We start from the raw sequence: 19,246 nt of genomic DNA, 5'->3' as shown, positions 1-19,246 counted from the left end.
GGATGAACGGATGATCCGACACTCCCAGCGGAGAGACCAGGGGCCCACCGGGCGCTGAATACCGATCCGGCGGCCGGCAACTTGCTGGGCCCCCCAGCCTGAGGCCCCGGTGCGCCCGCACCGGCGGTAGTTCTGCCACTGGATGATGTTTACGGGTTTGGTCGTAAGAGGGTGCCAAAGAGGAACGAACAGTGTCAGACACACTGCACAGGAGACAGGCTGCAGCTCAACAGGACAAGGAAGGGTAAAAAACCCTGATAATGGCATCATCTCAACCCAAGCTAAATTAATTGACTGGAGTTCAAAGCTATTTAATGATAAAAGGTAAAGTTTTTTTGAGCAGTCATGCTGCTGTGGTTGTGACATGTTAGAAATATATTCATGCAGACTTGTATGGAGGACGCTAGTTTGTGTCCTCCCGTTACCCTAAGGAGAACTATGGGGAAAAACACTGACCCCATAGTTCTCCTTTAATAAAAGGTCCACTTTAAAGTAGTATTAAACTCTGAAACTTTTTGTCAATAATGTATCCAGATCAAACAAACATACATTGCCCAGCAAAGTATTTTGTTACATTTCTGCCCAAGCACTTACAGTCATCATGCCATTAAGCAGCTCCAACTCTACCAGCTCAGCTTCCCTGAACTTCCTGTCCAGTACAAGATCACAAGGGAGAGCATCTGTCTATCTATAATGATCATTCTGAGCCTGATGAAGGGGTACTGCTGAGACCCCGAAAGCGCTTGTACTGAATGGCAATTTGTACTTCTTGCTTCAAAACTCTTTGGTGTGCTGGTGACAATACTTACTATATTTGCATTGTTCACGGTGCCGTCTGTGGTCACTACAAGCACCCACTTGCTTTGCAGGTTCACTACTATTCCGGTGAGGAGTGCAGCTGGTTTTCTACTACTTGTGTATTTGTGGAGACACTCAGCTTACTTTTACACACGAGACTGGCTCCATAGGACACTCTAAAGGAAAGGAGTTGCCCTAAAGCAGGATATCAGGGCCAGTGCTCAGGAGACCAGCTGATTCTGCAGGAAACTAAAGCTTTAAAACATCAAGGAGCAACATCCATTGGAACTTTCATATCACTTTACAGTGATTCAGATTAATTCAGAAAGTTCGCAGATATCCCACCCCTACAGAGAAAGACCCTGAAATTGGCACTCCAGAAAGCGATCCTCTGTGTTTTCTATCAGTGCTGTTACACTACACACTCAAACTTTTATCTGTAATTATTGGCCTGAAAGTGCCTATTTTCCTCTTCTCACAGACTGACAAAGCTTCATATTTTTTTTATTCATACGCATATTTCCAGCTATATGACTCATTGAACCATTTCCATATAATTAGTATACAGTTGAAATTCTGTGTTTGTGCATGTGGGATCTTTTCTGTGAATGAACGTTCTAACAATCGTGTCATTGGACACGGCTCGATACTTTGTTGTACAGATTGATTTTATTATTACGTTACCTCGGAAAGGTCTGTTCTATTGAGCCGATTTGTATTTTAATTGACATTAATTTCTGCTACAAGTAATACTGTTTCCTTGGAGCTTTTGGAAGTCATTTGTTACAGCGCAGAGTGACGCGCTCGGGAAATGTGCGTGTTTGGCGTTATCGTTATAAAATGTGAAGATTACATTTGCATTAAATAAAAATAGTGAATGCAGAGAGAGGTTCACCGACTTCATGGTACACTTAAAGGATAAGTTCACGTGTTGCAAAAATTAAAGAAATGCATAATTAATAATATATATTAAAAAATATGCATTTCTTTTTTTTTATATATATAATTCTTTATTTAACTTTTATATTTTCAATAACAAAGAACATAGATTAAGCATTAGAGAAGGTTTACAAGTTAATCATATAAAACATTTCAAATTATATCTTGAAAAAAATCAAATCAGATATTATAGAGTAGAATCCCATAGGTATATGTCTTTAGATGATATGGTTATTGTGACTATATGAGAACATATATACACTGAGTGGCCAGATTATTATGACCACCTGACGTTTGTAGGCAAATTAGCTATAATTTCGCGCTGAAGTTGCTAGAGTGCCAGACCACCATCAGGTTGTTTACCACGACAGTAGAAGTGATTCTGAAGATACGGGTAAACAACGCGATTTAACAGCCTTTGAATGTGGGATGATTGTTGGCGCTCAAGCCATGGAGCGAGTATCAGCAAAACAGCAGAATTCGTTAAATGTTCAAGAGCAGCTGTTGTTAAAGTGTTTAAAGTCTGGACGGTCTGCCGAAAATCTGGGTCTGAACGTGCGAATTGTGGCCGTCAGCGACTAGTCAGGGCCTGTTCACATGATATCAGGCCCTGATCAGGTGCGGATCTGCAGACTGATGCAGTGTGTTTTTGCCGCGTTTTTGATGCGTTCCAGTAAAAAAAAAATATATATATTTTTGCTGGGGCTGTCAGTATGTTAGCTGCAGTGCAGTGCGTTCTTGATGCGTTTTGCGTTTCCGGACAGTTTCCTGACCGTACAAAATGTGACATGCAGTATTTTTTCTGTCGTAACCTGAACGGACTGCGCACGTGAGAACTGTAGCCCATAAAACACATAGGGATACATTGGGATGCATTTTTAGTGCAGGAGCGTACGGATCAGGTCAGCACAGAAAACGGATGTCGTGTGAACAGGGCCTCAATGTTAGGCCAGAACGGAGAGTGGCAAGACTGGTACAAGACAACAGAAGGGCAACAGTGCAGTGTCAGATTCCTCGCATCACCTTTCAACATCTTGTGGAGTCACGAGGCGGCCCAACAAAGTCATCTCGTGGAGTCATCTCGTGGCCCAACAAAGTACTGATGGGGTGGTCATAATAATCTGGCCACTCAGTGTATACATACATACATACATACATACATACATACTTACATATATACATACATACACATACATATATACACATACTGTACATACACACATATACATTTATTTTATTTCTTTCTTTCTCTTTCCTTCTTCTTCTGCACATTTTCAAACTGGCAGAGCTTGTTGAGTTAGGAGAGATGGGGGGAAAGACGGCTGGACTTCAAACTGCATTAAACTCCCTCCCGTCCTCGCTCTAGGTAGATGCGGGAATATGAGCAGCTCTACCTAGAGTGAGGACAGCTGGACGCCGTATGAGCCGTCCTTCCTCATCTCTCGTAACTGGAACTCCATACCTCCGTACGAGAGAACACGAAGAAGCCTGAGCTTTGCAGCTGTGATCGAGTGATCACGATTGCAATGCTTTCCAGGCTAGAATGCAAATATTAAAGAAATGCATATTTTTTATATATATATTATTATGCATTTCTTAAATTTTGAAAAAGGTGAACTTACCCTTTAAGCCTTTCCCTGTGTACAAGAGATACTCTGTTCTTCTTCAACGAGTCCCAAACACACCCACTGCAATACAGCCGGGGGCACTGAAGATCGGATATGCGCACAACTCCAGAGTAGGCACGGCCACTCCGAGCTTGATTTAAAATTAAAAAATAAATTTGATATTTAAAATATAAGCAAGCATGCAGAAAATGATGTGCAAATTCAAATTTCACGGCATAGTCAAACTTTGTAGCGCTTTTGCCCCCCCCACTTTCGTTTAAAGTTACCTCCAATAGTCAGATAAGGGCTTATTAGTTCTTTATCAATACAACTGTTTTGCATTTTCATTCTGGTTAGTGAAACTACAGAAGCCAGGGAAGTAACTTACATTTTCAATATATGGTCAACAATGGCAGCCCATGTATTTTACACACGACAGGTTTACTTCAAGATTCCACTTTTTCACAAAAAGGGTTGTTGGTGTTCTTTAAACTGCTTTGGGTTTATGCTCTGTTTTCTGAGCAGAGTTCTTCTTTAACAAATGTTATGAGGCTTTTTAGAGTACTGTTAGGCTCACCTCTCTGAGTATTTATAATCAATTCACAGAGCCATTCGCCCTGCGGAATTGCATGTGGATTTGTTCTGTGCAAATGGGGGCAAAATGTTATATTATTAGCATATTTTCTTTCCAAGAATAAAGTAATATCAGGTAAATGTCGTATTACGGCCACTAGATGGAGCTGAGGAGCATATGAATAAAGTATTTGTTTCTTATGTTCCTCAGCTCTATGTAGTGGCCATAATGCGGCATTTATCTGATATTACTTTCGACCTGGAAAGAAAATATGCTAATTACATTTGGTTTTGCCTCATGTCACATAGAACACACATTTTTGCAGGGTATGTGATCGGTAAATTGTTTATAAATACACCCCTAAGTATTTAGTCTTACTGTGCTATGCACTGATTTGAATGGAATCATAGAAATTTCCTATCCTCCTAGGCTCCATCTAGTGGCAGTAATGCACTGAGACCGTCAGCTATACTCTGGCCAAACACATTATAAATCAGCTCTTTAGTCTTCTGGAATTGGAAACAATAAAGATATACTCAATCTCAAGAGTACATCAGAGGTGACTACTATAATCATAACCCATAAACAGCTATCTTCCGGTCCACTATTGCCATGGAGACATTGTACGAGCCCTGCAATAAACTTCTTAGATTGAAATAGATGATAATATAAAAAATAGACTGGACTTAAAGCAACTCTTTTCTAAAACAACAATTTCTGTCATTGCTGACCTCTCATTGTGCAGACGCTCATTGCCTGGCCGTCAGGCTGACCTTCAGTACTTTGAGTCACTGACCCAGAACAAATGTGCACATGAGGACTTCTATCTTTTCTGATCTGCATACTCCTGCCGGTCAGCATAACAGCCAGGCCGCTCGTAATTTCAGGTCAGCCATGAACTCTCCCAGAAAGCTTTACTTCAACCCAACTATACCAAGATATACCCAAAGATGGCGGCGCAGCCCGCGGCGGCAGCCGATATGGCCACCGCTCTATCAGTGTGATGTCACACTGAGAATGCAGAACGAGCGGCAGCCGTGTCGGCCACCGGCACGTTCTGCGGTTGCGCGCCGCCTTCTTTGAGAGTATCTTGTATACACCAAGATGGCGGCGTCCGTACATTCGGGCTCCGCCATCTTGGAGTATACCAAGATATACTTAAAAATGGCGGCACGCCTGTGCAGAACGCGCCAGTGGCCAATATGGCCGCCGCGCATTCTGCAAACAAATTTTGTATTCTCGAATATAGTTTTAGTATATTCAGGCATATAATAAATTTGTTATTTCGGATTCGGATGAAGCGCCGAATCAACTGAATTTTTTTGATTTGCAGGTTAGTCCGAATCTGAATGCACATGTCTACAAATCATTACAGGTAACCTGCATTGTAGAATTAGGTTACATTCCTACATTTTTCATGCAGTGAGGCTGCATGCGTTTTAGAAAACTGCACCAATAATGCAGCAATGAAGATTCTTTTTAATGGGTCAGTCCATCCATAACTTTTTCAGTGTTTATACAAGACGTAAAGTAAGGTTTTTGACAAGTACAAGTACTTGTCAAAATGCCCTGTTTTTTTCCACCCTCACCCTGCAGCGCCCTCAGGCGGCCGCTTGCCTTGCCTTGTGCTTGCCACCAAAATGACTGACAGTCCTTCTATTGTGGTGGCTAATGGGACTTGTAGTTTCTCCATTCAGAGAACCTGTCAAAGGGTAGTACCACAAGGGTTCATTATATAAATGCCTGGACTTGTCCTTCAGGCAATGCTGTGGCTGGCACTCTTTGCAGACAGGATCGGGGATGATGACATGTGAACGGCTTTCCCTGTCCAAGGTGCTGAAAGCTCAGACTTCGTCTTCTCAGCAATCTCCGGCCACACTCCGGAACATGTGCGGAGGATCAGATTGTACCGTGTATGCGGAGTGACAGCGGACGGAGATGCTGTAAATAAACCGATTTATCCTTCACACGTCCCGACAGATCTTCTATCCCGATACAGCGAGCGCACCGAGTCTGGGGAGCACGATAGAGACCCGTCCGGCGCACTTCCATCATGTGAACACTAGAGGGCGCCGAAGTCCGCTGAGTTCGGGTTCGGCCAGGCCGGCCGGGAGCCATATGTCAGGGGGAAGTATTCGGAGTATCTGCTGTTGTTGGAGCAGCTGTCATGTACACAGTGCAGACAGACCTCTGTGATACCGGAGCCCTCAACGTGATCATTTAACCCATAGCATGCAAGAAGACTGGCAGCACATAGCATAGGGGTCACATGCATAGCCTGAGTTCTTTTCCTGCAGCAGCCTTTAAAAAGACATGTTTAGGCTGCCAGTATAATGAGTTGTCCTTGTAACCTGTGCCAGGCGGAATAAATAGCCTGAGAGCTGCAAACTTTATATAAACGCTTCCTGAAATAAGGAAATAGCACAATACTGTACTTTATTTACCATGTGCCCCCTCCCCCCTGATATATTCTCAGCGCGCTCAGCAACTATATAAGACAGGAAGCAAATGGGACTTGTGTTTTATTAAGGACACCCTCTGGTGACCCCGTACAGGCCTGCGGGGTCACGGCTGTGTTTTTGTAAGAAGCAACAGGTTTCTGAAAACAGCTATGACGGGCACTACAACCCTGGCTGTCTTATGAAATATAAGACCATCAATGAAATGCATTTCTAGATTTGGACCAGAGGCTTAGAACTTGGTTTTGCAAAATATAAGTCACTAGACTGAAAGTCCAGAGAAGAACTCCAGGTACACATGTTATTAACCCTTGCAGCGGGGCTACCCCCGCACTTCAAGAGTTAACTGCTCATTTGTGTCTTGGTTAATAAAAAAAAAAAATTATACTCACCTGATCCTCCGAGCTGGCTTGCTCTTAGACCGGTCATTCCAACCTATCTCCCCCTCCATTTCAGCAGTCTAAGGTCCCTGAGTCATCACGTTCTATACACAGTGTATAGGATGTGAGGACGCCGAAGGGCATACCATCGCTGCAGCGGAGGGGTAGCGAGGTGGAAGGGACCGGTCTAAGAGCCGGTCCGCTTTGAGGAATGGGTGAGCATAACTTTTTTTTTTAACCTAAAATATGAGCAGTTAGCCTTTGAAGTGCGGGGGTAGCTGCACTGCAAGGGTTAATAAAATTGGTACCCGGAGTTCTCCTCTAAACTCTCAGTCTAGTGATTTAATGTATGCAAAGCCAAGTTCTAAGCCTCTGGTCCAAGTCTAAAAAATGCATTGAAATGATGGTTATATTGTATTCATCCAATCAGTAAGGGTTGTAGGCTACCCCCTGCATGGCAAGGGTTAATAACATATAAAGTTCTCCTTTATAGACTACCCTCACTTGTTTTGGACCATGTTTCATGTTAAACCTTTACTCAGACTGTAACATGAAACATGATCACATCACAAACCCCCTTGCGTGGCTCCCCCCACACAGCAGTGTCATCCATTCACAGATCCGATGACAGTTCTGTGAATGTAGAGACTACAAGACCCATCTGCCACCACCGCAGAGGTACATATAGTTCTTAATCTAAGTGCGGTGACATCATCACACTAATGGAGAGCAAAATCTGTACGAGAAACATTTATTGCAATGACTGGACACATGATCACGTCATAGGGGGTGACAATCAGTGGCAGAGCATAATAATGGGCAGCTATCTGGGCTCCAAAACTCCAGAGGGGCCACAGAAAGTCTGTCCTTCAGGGTTATAGTAGTAAATGGAAGCTGTGCAAGTCTTTACATTTTTTTTTTTCAGGTGATCAGGATCGGAAGCTTTTGTATTCCTCTAAAGAAAAAGTTTCCATCATGATAATCCAACGATCATACGCAATAGGTCTGCAACTCCCCGAACGTGGGAGCGTTGCTTTCATATTATCTGTCCCCATTGCATGCAATTTGCAAAAAGCATTCAGAAGCAAAACACAAATCCCTGACCCCCAGGCTCCGTTCACATCTGTACATTGCGGCAAAATGTGTACAAATGTGTGCTTTTGCATGCGCGGCAGAAACGCTGGTCACTTTGTAAGTCGTGCTGCTGGGCTATTCATTGGTAAAGCAGAACTCCGGGTAAACATTTTCTCAACCCTTTCAGTTGGGCTAACCCGGCACTGCAAGAGTTAAGTGCTCATTTTTGTCTAGGTTCAAAAATAAAAATGTTCTACTCACCCGATCCTCCAAGCCGGCTTGCTTAGCTGCAGAGGTCTGAGATCCCTGAGTCATGTTCTGCACACAGTGTATAGGACGCAGGATGTTGAGAGAGATACCATCGCTGTCACAGCCAGCCGGCAACGCCAAAAATCGGGTGAGTAAAATTTTGTTATTTTTTAACTTCAAAAACGAGCACTTTACTCCTAAAATGTGGGGGTAGCTCTTAGTATACACCAAGATGGCGGCACCCATACCAGTGTGTGGCATCATATGATGTAATGGCCCCGCCTCCAGGATGGGGCCACGCATGTGCAGAAGACGCCAGTGGCCAATATTATTGTGTGCCTGAATATGTTTTTCGTTCTTTCGGATTTGGACGAACCGCAGATTCAACGGAATTTCGTTGATTTGCAGATTCATCTACAGTGTATGTGAGGATGCCGAGGGACATACCATCGCTGCAGCATAGGAGCAGAGAGGCTTCAAGGAGCACTCTGCAGCCGGCTGGCTCTGAGGTTCGGGTGACCATAACGTTTTTTTTAACCTAGACACAAATGAGCAGTTAACCCTTGCAGTGAGTTGAGAGTTGTGCTTAGTGTTCAGCTTCCAGAAAGAAAAAAAAAGCACTAAAATGTTAAGCAGCAAGTTTTAAATATTTTTAGGCTATGCCATGAGAATGAGAAATGTAACAAATATAAAGTAGGTCTTATCCCAATTTAGATTGTAAGCTCTCACGTGCAGGGCACTCCTTACTAGTGGCGGAACTATCGCCATAGCGACCCAGTCGGCCGCTATAGGGCCTGGCGCACAGGGGGGCCCGTCCAGGACTAGGAACAAAGGGGTCCCCCTGATGCCGTTATGTTCTGCCCCGGGCGCCCATAACTCTGGTTACACCACTGCCTGTGATTTCTAGTTACGCCCCTGCTCCTTACCATCTGGTCTTGAATTGTATTGTAACTGTAATGTCCTCCTTATATTGTAAAGCGCTGCGCACACTGTTGGCGCTATAATAATCCTGTATTTTAATAATAATAATGATAATAATTTGGCTGCAAAGGTAGAAATACACTATATTAGATAAAATGCTATTTATAGAATTCCGTACAGATTTTGTATGGGCAATGAGAGAACAAGCAATCTGTGTTACTTTTATTTACAAATAGCAAAGGAGAAGTTTATAAAAATCAGACTCGGATATCTCTGATGTACGATATACATGAACGATATGATGCTAGCAGACGCAGTTCGCTGATGTGACCACTAGGTGGCGTCAAAGCCCCAGCGTTGAACGGCCAGTGGCGCGGGGGGAGTCAAGGGAGTGACTAGCTGGGGAGAATCTTGTAGCCTGACATTCGTCCTAGTGACGAGCTCCCTGCTGTCCCTATTATAATGATTACATGTTCAAGCTCACACCTGCACTGGGTAGTCATTGTCAGGTGCTGAAGCGCTTGTGATTTTCTGGATGACAATTCAATTCTATGGTCTACAGCCTACATACAGAGAAGAGAAGAAGTTTGTAGGATTCGTGGCTGATGCTCTTCTGCAAAGTTTCTCATTGTGGGATATTTCCATTGGAGCTCCTCTGATGTTCATAGGGACTGGATGATGGCAGAAGAGGACACAGCAGCAGTATGTCAGTGAGTTTGGAAGTGATGTGTGCTTACACTGGGTGCTGATCTGAACTTCATTCACTTCTACAAAGCAAGTTGACATGTGGAATATTTACACTGGGGATGCATGATTCATTGTGCTTAGAAGAAAGTGCAGCCCTTGCTCTTGGTTTAGCTGGTTGGTTGTAGATTAGGGGAATTGGGTTAAAACTGGAATTAAAGGAGCTGGACTTCTGGGCTTGTACAGTCATGACTACCTGAGTTTATGGCTTTATTGCCATCCACGCTTTCTTTCATGTCTTGACATTCTCAGGCTTGGAGGGGAACATGGAATTCCATCAAAAACTTGGATGACCAATTGTTGGTGTCTGATGAGAGAGAGACCTCCCAGCCCTGTAAGTGCTGAAGGCAGCTGCTGCCTGGCTCATTCATTGGGAGTGGTTACCTTGAGAGCAGTCCTGAGCTTGCTGAACAGAGATCACACATCCTAAAACCTCAGAGGGGTTCCAGTGACACCAGCTTCAGACAGGTAATACCTCCTCTTCTTTTACCTCCAACCTTCTACCCATCAGCCCCCTTTATTACCTTTCTGGGTGAGGTAGATCAACCTGCCGGGGGTGGACTCCCCCCTCCCCAAATTGCAACTCCCCCAAAAAGCAACATGAGCTGGGTTCTTAATTGGACTAAGCATCGGGGGTAGAGCAGAACAGTTTGTGGACTTTAGCTCATCTAGGCAGCTTCGGATCTATAGATTGACGGGACAAGCTGTACTTCTATGTGAGTATGAAATATTCCTGTGTGTATTGTAGTACAGCATGGATTCCTTTCATCCAGTTCGTCAATCAGTCAGTATAGCACCAGAGCAGTCCACGCTATCCCTGCACAGTTGCCAACTATTCTTGAATTCCAAGAAAAGTCCTTGCTTCGGAATATTTGTTCCTGGAACTGGCATGGTCTTTAGCCTTAGTGATGAAATCCTTTGTGTTTTTCTAAAGAAATGTAACTGTAAATTAATTTGTTTTCTGTTTTAATGAAACATTTATTTAGGTGTGATAAGCCAATTGCAATCAAGTAATAATGCTACAATAAACAGGTCATCAAAGGTAGATAGTGGTTCTTGGCCCTCTGATGTTGTATTGTGGCCGGCAGGCATAGATGAATTAGCTTAGCAACAAAGTGTTACCGGAAATTATTCGAAAATGATGGTGACTAAGTATATTAATCAACCCCCTTTATTCAAACAAACTATACCCCCTGGTTGTATTAAGTCCGGAGTTTAGTTCTGAGAGTAAACCTCATTTTTCTACCTGCCAAGCTTTCCCTAATTATCCTTTTTCTCTGTCTGTGGTTAGGTGAGGAATTAAGACCCGTATCTACAAATTGAAAGCCCTGTTGTCAGAGTCTTTAATCTACTGCGCTTGTGGTGAGGGCTAGCCTGTAGAATTTAAATTTATAGCATTTTATTTGGAATACATCCCAGAATGATTTTTCACAGGGTAAAATATGACTGGAGGACCTCAGCATCTATTGCAGAAGTTGATTCGGTAACCTTACAAGGAGAATTCAAAGCCATTATCCCTTAGCTTTTTGCTCCCTTCGCAATAATGACATTGAAATTGGATTACATGGGATGGGTGCGTAAGGCGAACACAAGAAAGGGTTGATGTACAACTCTACAGCTGGATAGACCTCACCCTGACCATGTGATTGTGTAACCGAATTATCCCAACTACTGCCTTCTACACTGGAAGTGTGTTTCACTTTAAATGCATTAATGTAATTGAACTGATGATTTTATCCAATTTGAAAGTATGATTCACTGTGTTAATGCCTGTCATTGCTGCTACTGTTGTGTTTTTATTTATGGTGATGATGATGACGATTATTATTAATAGAATTTATTTAGGGACGATAGCTAGATTACACCTAAAAGATAACTATTTATGAAGCTTTTTTCCATTTTAGTTAGTGAAAGTGCTTATTCCTTGGTGCGTAGATTTGAACTAATAGCAATAATAAATACTTTTGACGCTTGATTGTTTGTATAGGAATCAGTAGATGTCTCAGTTTTTTTTTTGCAAGGGCTTCAGAAACACTTAGTGAGAATGGGCAGAACATGGTATCAAACTGTTTTCAGAAGAATGTCAATTGATTAATGCCTTTCCTTTATTGTAAGATGAAGTATGGTCAATATAATATCAAGTTTCTGCTTCTAGGTCAGAAATTCTAAGTGGCAGAATATTGAGTGAGATCGAAGCACTTTACAGTTCAGCGCTGGTCCAAAGATTTTGAATGTTGTCCCCCAAGTTTCCAGCATAGTCTGTATGATTATAGGTTAAAACGGCAACAAAATGGGAATTGTTGTGGCATAGAGGCTTCTTTTTCCCAAAGGCTGGTACATTGGCTTGTTTTATATGAAGTGAGAAAATGTACCTATGACATTTCTTAGGCTAATTAAAAAAGGAATGACTATCAGAAGGTTTCTGAAAGCCCTTAAATGACACATCCAAGAAGTTGTAATTTTACTGAAGGAGTCATGATATGCAATGTGTGTTCCTTTAATCCCTTTAAAAACAGGTAAAATGTATAATGAAATCGAATTTTAGAGCTTTGATTCTGCTGTAAATAATAATTTGCTTTAATTTGGGGTGTAGGATGAAGGCTACAGTCACAAAATACAGGATATTAATTTTGTATTGAGATTCAAATATACAGCTTGAGAATTTTTGATTTTGTTCAGTGATTTGGAACAATCGGCCGGAAGCGAGCATTTTTATATATAAACCAAAAATATCCCCAGGCCAGCCAGGAACAGGCGGATGGAATGTTAATCGCTATCTCCTTTCTGCTTTTTTCTTATGCTTGCTTTCAAAGGCCCCGGTGCTTTATTTGGGATTAATCTCCCCTCAGGACAGCGTTTTCTCTGGCTAGTAAGAAGCTGCTTAGAGTAAAGGTCCTCAGGGCATAAGGAAACTATGTACTGACCGGACCGTGGTCCTTATTTCTGGTGCACATAATATATAAAGTAGTATGACCTGTTAGGATGGTAGCTCTGGGATGATAAAGAGTTGATGAAGAGTGACAAATGCATCATAAAAAAAATATGATAGTGGATGTGCAGTTTAAAAAATAATCTAAAAGCTAAAACAAACACACACAGTATAAATATATATATGTGCTAAATCGTATAGAATGGGGTTCAAATGCCTCAAGTTGGCTATATATTGTTAAGCAGGGCAGATACTACTATTAACTCTCCATTGTGTTTCTACTTTTTTTACTCTTGTCATTCAGGCATACATGCCAACACTCAAAGAGGAATTTTATATGACCTTATGCAAACACGTCAGGAGACGTGTCATTCCATCACGCAGCACTTATGTCAGATATGTCCGGTAAAGTGCTGCCGATGCAAAAAGAGGCCAGAGACCCCCGCATACAGTTACAATAACATTTTATTGCATTTTCATGTAATAGATAATAAAAGCCAAACGCAATCAAAACTGATTGGTTTGATTTTTGGTGAAGACAGGGACCCACTGCTGCCAGGGAATCAGGTGGGGAGAACTTTTTTGCTGGAGTTGCTCTGATCCTCCTGCATGGCTGCTGTGATGCTAAGTGGAGGAGTCAGACATCCGCTACTGGATTTTCAGTAGTGAAGTGTTAAGTGTTAATAAATGGAAGATCAAGGTGTTCAGGAAAAACTCCAGGCAAAAATGTTCTTAACCCTTGCAGTGGGGCAACCCCCGCACTGCAAGGGTTAAGTGCTTATTTTGGTCTAGGTGCCAAAATAACAAAGTTATACTCTCCCGAACCATGCAGCCGGCTGGCTGTTAAATTGCTCCCTCCAGCCTCTTTTTCCCTCTGCTCCAGCAATGCAATAGCTCTCGTCATCCTCACGTCCTATACAGGACCTTAGACTGCTGGAGCGGGGGGGGATGGGGGGGGGGGAGAGGCTGGAATGAACGTTCTAAGAGCCAGTCTGCTCTGTGGATCAGGTGAGTATAACCAAAATTAGCCCCTAACCCTTGCAACCTCACTGGAAGGGTTAAGAAAATTTTTGCGCAGAGTTCTTCTAAAAGCATGACATTTTTGTCAAAATGTCTTCAGGGGAGGGGCATTGGGACAGCTCATCCCCAGGGCCTCTAAGTATAATAAGACTGAACCTAACAGTGTCCAGGAAGTAGAAAACTCATGGAAGCAGCAGCTCAATATTGCAGCGTTTGCGTGTGTGTGTTACTATGGTAGCAATCACAAGGGTTTCACCGGCACACACTTAGAAATTGAAATATCAATATTTCATTGATATATTTATTTAGTGAAAAATGTCACATCATGTCATCGTCATGCTAACGTTTCGGGACCTCACAGGGACCCTTCAGCAGAGCGACACTGTGTCGCTCTGCTGAAGGGTCCCTGTGAGGTCCTGAAACGCTTGAACAATATGACATTTTTCACGAAATAAATATATCAATTAAATATTGATATTTGAATTTCTAAGTGTGTGCCGGTGAAATCCTTGTCATTACTTCTAGTGTTTGCACGGCGCCATCCGTACGGTCACCTTGAGCACCACAGATACTTTTATACTGTAAGACCGTAGGAGTGCGAATGGTACTTGGAACCAACTATGGTAGGAACAACTTGGGCTTAAAGCCAGTTCACACCATAAGCATTGCGCTAAATGCACGATACCGCACATCTCACCTAGCATGTGCTACCGTGCAATAGGTGTATTGAAATGCCATTCATTTGAATGGCACCCAAACACACCTCTCGATGGATGTGCGTTGCAACAGTACCATGCACTGTGTTGCGATAGGAAAAAGTAGTGTATGTGTGTTAATAGTTACATATCATGATCATTGTATTTGTTAAAAATCCTGCACATTATTAAATGCAGCTAGTTTACTTGAAATTGACTTGAAATCAGCCATTTGACATGCCCTGTACAGCAGCACTCAGACTGGAAGAGGGAGAGGCAATGCTAGGAGCCAATCAACTGTGCTGCATACATGTGCTGTAAAGGAACACGATGACAGGAGAAGGGAGCAGAGATGTGACCTTATCAGTGTGCTGGTGATCTTACTCTGTCCAGGTGAAGGCTGGTGTCAGGAAAGTGACCAAGCTGTAGTTTATTACTGCAGCAGAGAAAACTATGTGTAAATCCCAGGACTGGTTGGGCAGAAAAACTATTCTTTTTGCAGGTAAAACAGCTCCCACATATGCATTTATTCTGTGTATTTAGCTGTACAGATTAACATTTGGCCTGAACTCAAAAAGAGACTTTGCTGTGTTATAGGAAACATCTAGAAATGTTAATTGTGCCTCACCAGTACCTTGAAATATTTCCCTTTTGTCTCGAATTCCTCCTGAAATATAGCAGTGCATTCCCTGGTATGTTAAGGCACTCAGGGACTCCTGTGCCCTGAGCCTCATAGCTGTATATCTGCAATATGAGATCTAAGGCACTGCAGAATAACAGTCAGAGGCAGCTGCGAGATTTGCAGTAAGATTTGGGCTGCTCATTGTTCTCCTTGCTAGAAGCTCTGACATGAGGAAGTAAAGCTCTGCCTCTACCAAGATGGCTGCCTCCACACAGAGACATGGCGCAGAATAAATAGGTCAGTAATGGGGAAAGGAACAGCTACTGGAAGAGCACAGGTAATACTGGTGACTAGCCCTTTGCTCACTGCTTGCCTTTATTTGAGCCCAGCTCAGGTCCTCTTAAAAATTGAGGTTCATCCTGAATGTGAGAAGCAGTCTTCACCTATGCTGTCACCAAAATAGGACCATATAGAAGGAAATGCGTCATTCTCTCTAACAAGTATTATGACATTATAGGTTTTAGGATCCCATGTGTTCTGGTTTTCCCGGAACAATCACCTGTTTTTCCACCTGAAATCCCAGTCCCGCAATGCTTTTTTCTTTGTAATCTGAGCTCCCTGTAAACGTAGCTCATTAGAATGAATGGGGATGAGCTTTTACTAAGCGAAATGTGGGATAGATTTTATGGTTTGAGCTAAGAACAGGTCAAAGAGCTCATAGAGGAGAGGTTTCTATATCCCAAAGTATAATATTTCCAAAAGCTAATCACCACACGAGATAATTAACCCAACAGGAACATCTACTGTACTGTACAGGGTATGTTGATCATTTTCTTTCTATGCCTCCATATCATCTCTACTATCACTAACATATCTTTGCTGAATCATCAGGGAGCACGAGTTTGTTGACTAGTGTTTCTAAACCTGCAGGTCACTCCAAGCATCCATAGTTTCCTCAGTGCATTCAGTCGTATCCCATATGTGGGAAAATACTTGCATGATAGAACACTTAAATAAGCGAGAATAAATATTGTTCCATGCATAGCCAGTATAATTGCGTGTAGCAGACAGTCTGCTTATTAAAATGACAGACTGCAGCTATTAAAAAATGTGAGCAGTTACAACAGAACTCCAGCAAAAAAAATAAACAATTCCTATTATATAGACCTTAAATCTGCAGTCTTCTGGCAGGTCATGTGACATCTTGGGGTCTTCTTTCTCATTTCTCTTTGGTGGAGGTTGGTGGTTGTCATGGTGGTTGTCATTACTACAGAGAGTGACGCTGATGTTACCCTATGAGCATGAGTCTCTGCAGTATTGTACTGTGAGCCCAGGTAAATGCGGTAATTCACACCTCAGTGAGTGTCTTGGTGACAATCTGTGCTCACAGGAAATGGGTGAATGATGGTCAACGCCTGGCCTGGAAAAGGAGCAACAACAGATCTCACAGTGGTAAGTATGCAGGGAACAATGCCAGATTTAACGTGCAGAGTTCCATTAAAAATAAGTAACTGGAGTTCTGCTTTGAGAATAAGAAACATTGACTGAATAAGTCTGACAATGTCCACAAATTCTGCAGCTGTGCAATCTGATTTCATAAATTGGCTGCATAGGGTAGACTGGCCATTCCTCTGTAATGCTGGGCACACACCTTACAACCATCGCAAGACTTGCGCACACTGGCCCGTCCGGCTTTTATCGTACGAACATGTTCGAAAACCCACCGAGCATGGTACGATGTTCGGCGGGTTTTCGAACATGTTCGTAAAGGTCCCCACACACCTTGCGATAATCGCGGGAAATCCCGCGATCGTACGATTACCGTAAGGTGTGTGGAAGCCGTGCAACCTAGATAGATAGGCAGATCGGACGTTTTTTTTAAGTACCTTACAACCATCGCAAGACAATAAGTCTTGCGATGGTTGCAAGGTGTGTGCCCAGCCTAAGTTAAAAGTCGTGCGACCTTACAGTAGTAGAGGTCACACGGCTTCCACACACCTTACGATAATCGTACGATCGCAGGATTTTCCGCAATTATCGTACGATTATCGCAAGGTGTGTGGGGGCCTTAAGTATAGGTTGATGTAAGATACTGGTCAGTTGGTCCTAGCAATGTGTGCTAATTATGGCCCTGTAGAATCTGAAGTATTTATCCCCTGGGGAGTAACATCATTTAAGACTGAAGTGTGTTTAGAGTTTGTGGACGAACATTTTTGTTTTTCTGTGATGTTAGTTCAAAGCGATTGGACGAGTCCTTGTGAATGTTGGACCGCCTCTAAAAATGTCTACCTCTATTTTTGGGAGGAAGCAGATAAACCTGATGTGTGATTTTTTTAGTTTAAGGGTTTGTTCACCCGATTTCCAGATTCTGTCCAGACCAGAACAGTTAGCTCCTTGACCAAAAACACATCCCAATGTATCCCTATGTGATTTCTGGACTACAGTTCACACCTTTGCAGTTAATTCCATTCCAGACCGAAAAAATACTACATGTGTATTTTTTCTGGTCTGGAACGCACTAGAACGTGGAAAACGTGTTAAAGAAATGCACAGAACGCACCGGACTGCACCTGAAAGCCCATTTTAAGCTTTAAAAAAAGAACCAGAACATGGTAAAATCACAGTAAAACCATGGCAAAAACGCTTTAAAACGCACTGCATTGCATTTGCAGATCTGCTCCTGATCTGGTCCGGACATGGTGTGAACATAATATAAGGGCTAGTTCACTCATCAAAATCGCGTCACAATGCTATCCATTGGGATTTCTGTTGCTTTGTTCACAACAGTTCAGTCCGTTCTGATGCAGTCACAAAAAATACTGCTTGTCTCATTTTAGCTGCACCTAATCCCAAAGAAATCAAAAGTCATCACTTTTGGTTGCCTAAAGAAGGGACCAGACAGGTTCGAAATATTGCCACGCATGGTTATATGACCTGCTAGAATGAATAAAAGGATTTCGTTTTGAAGAGAATTGGGGGGGCTGATGACCATTTATTCTGTTTTGCAAGTATTTGGCGGCGCCATCCACCCCCACTTCAGCACCCCCTCCCACATTAAATGGGGCTTCTCAGTCAGGAGTGTGGTGGGACTCTCTATTTGACTTTTACATGGGCCCCACACCCATTTAACTTAAAAAAGGGTGTATTTTCCCCACCAGGCAGCCACAGGTGCTGTGTACGGCCTCCCATACAAGTCAATGGCTGTACGTGGCTGTAGTTCACTCCAACCGGTACTCCAATACACATGTGCATGTTGCACAGTCCTACAACTCCGGATGCAGATTCTGGGGGTCTGGTGGGGGAAATACGCCATTACTTACATTGGATGGATGTGGACACCCAAATAGAAGACCCCCCTCACTAGTATTTTAACATAGTTGTGATACATTAGAGACTAAAGCTGAGCTAAATGTAATAGTTATATTGAATGATTGCCACCATTTTTTAAATATTTGAAGAGACACTCTGCTACAAACAACTGTATCTGTTTATGACATGGACATCTCTGTTTTAGATGGCAACAGAGTACAACTGTTCTCCATGTTTGCTATAGAATATAATTGCACTCCTATTCATTTTCATTTCTCCTCATTAGAAAAATAAAATAGAATACTTCAATGAATAGTTCAAACGTGATGGAATTATATGATACACCTTATGAGTTTTGAAACCCAGAAGTGTTTTCACGGACAGGTCTGTAGACCCTAGGACTGTCCTAGGCAGTACTGTCGACAGTTATGGTAATCACTACCTTTTATTATTGCTTTAGTTTTTAGTCTGACAGAACTGCTGTAAAGGACCCTCTACTGGTAACTAGACCTCGGTGTGGTTTGGTTTCAGGATGTCCCAGAAAAGACCACCAAATAGTCCAGTCCTAGTTTTCTGCTTTTCGCATAGTTATTTTAGAATCTTGCAGAACATTCACACACATTGTCAAAGGGACCTGAAAGATTTCCATACATAGTTTTATCTGAGTGCTCTTTGCCTCTAAATGTAAATGCAGATTTATTGTCTGGACTCTTGGCACTGCGGCCCAACAAGGCTAATCACTGGAACAGTGTGGCTGAGTGACATTAATAGTTTAATAGGGTTTGTATCCTTAACTAAATTATATTTTACACAGTTTATTGTTAACATCATCTCATCATTGACACATTTTACATGTCCTATATTGGCGCATGTTTTGTTCACATTTTAAATAGTATATATCTATATATCTATATCTTATTTATATA

The 19,246-nt window shown here is 42.4% G+C and overlaps 1 protein-coding gene across 1 annotated transcript in view; it reads left to right on the top strand.

Annotated features, from left to right (window-relative positions):
• Nucleotides 1-10,151: 10,151 nt before the first annotated feature.
• The window catches only part of LOC108784628 (sodium channel protein type 4 subunit alpha-like), a 338,732-nt gene continuing 329,637 nt past the window's right edge, over nucleotides 10,152-19,246 (top strand). The window contains exon 1 of the mRNA XM_018553495.1: nucleotides 10,152-10,213. The gene's annotated coding sequence lies outside the window, so the exon portion shown is untranslated. The remainder of the gene's footprint in view (nucleotides 10,214-19,246) is intronic.

This window comes from Nanorana parkeri, unplaced genomic scaffold (assembly GCF_000935625.1).
Source record: "Nanorana parkeri isolate BGI_ZX_2015 unplaced genomic scaffold, ASM93562v1 scaffold121, whole genome shotgun sequence".
Taxonomy (NCBI): Eukaryota; Metazoa; Chordata; class Amphibia; order Anura; family Dicroglossidae; genus Nanorana; species Nanorana parkeri.
This window is presented reverse-complemented; position numbering and strand designations above follow the sequence as displayed.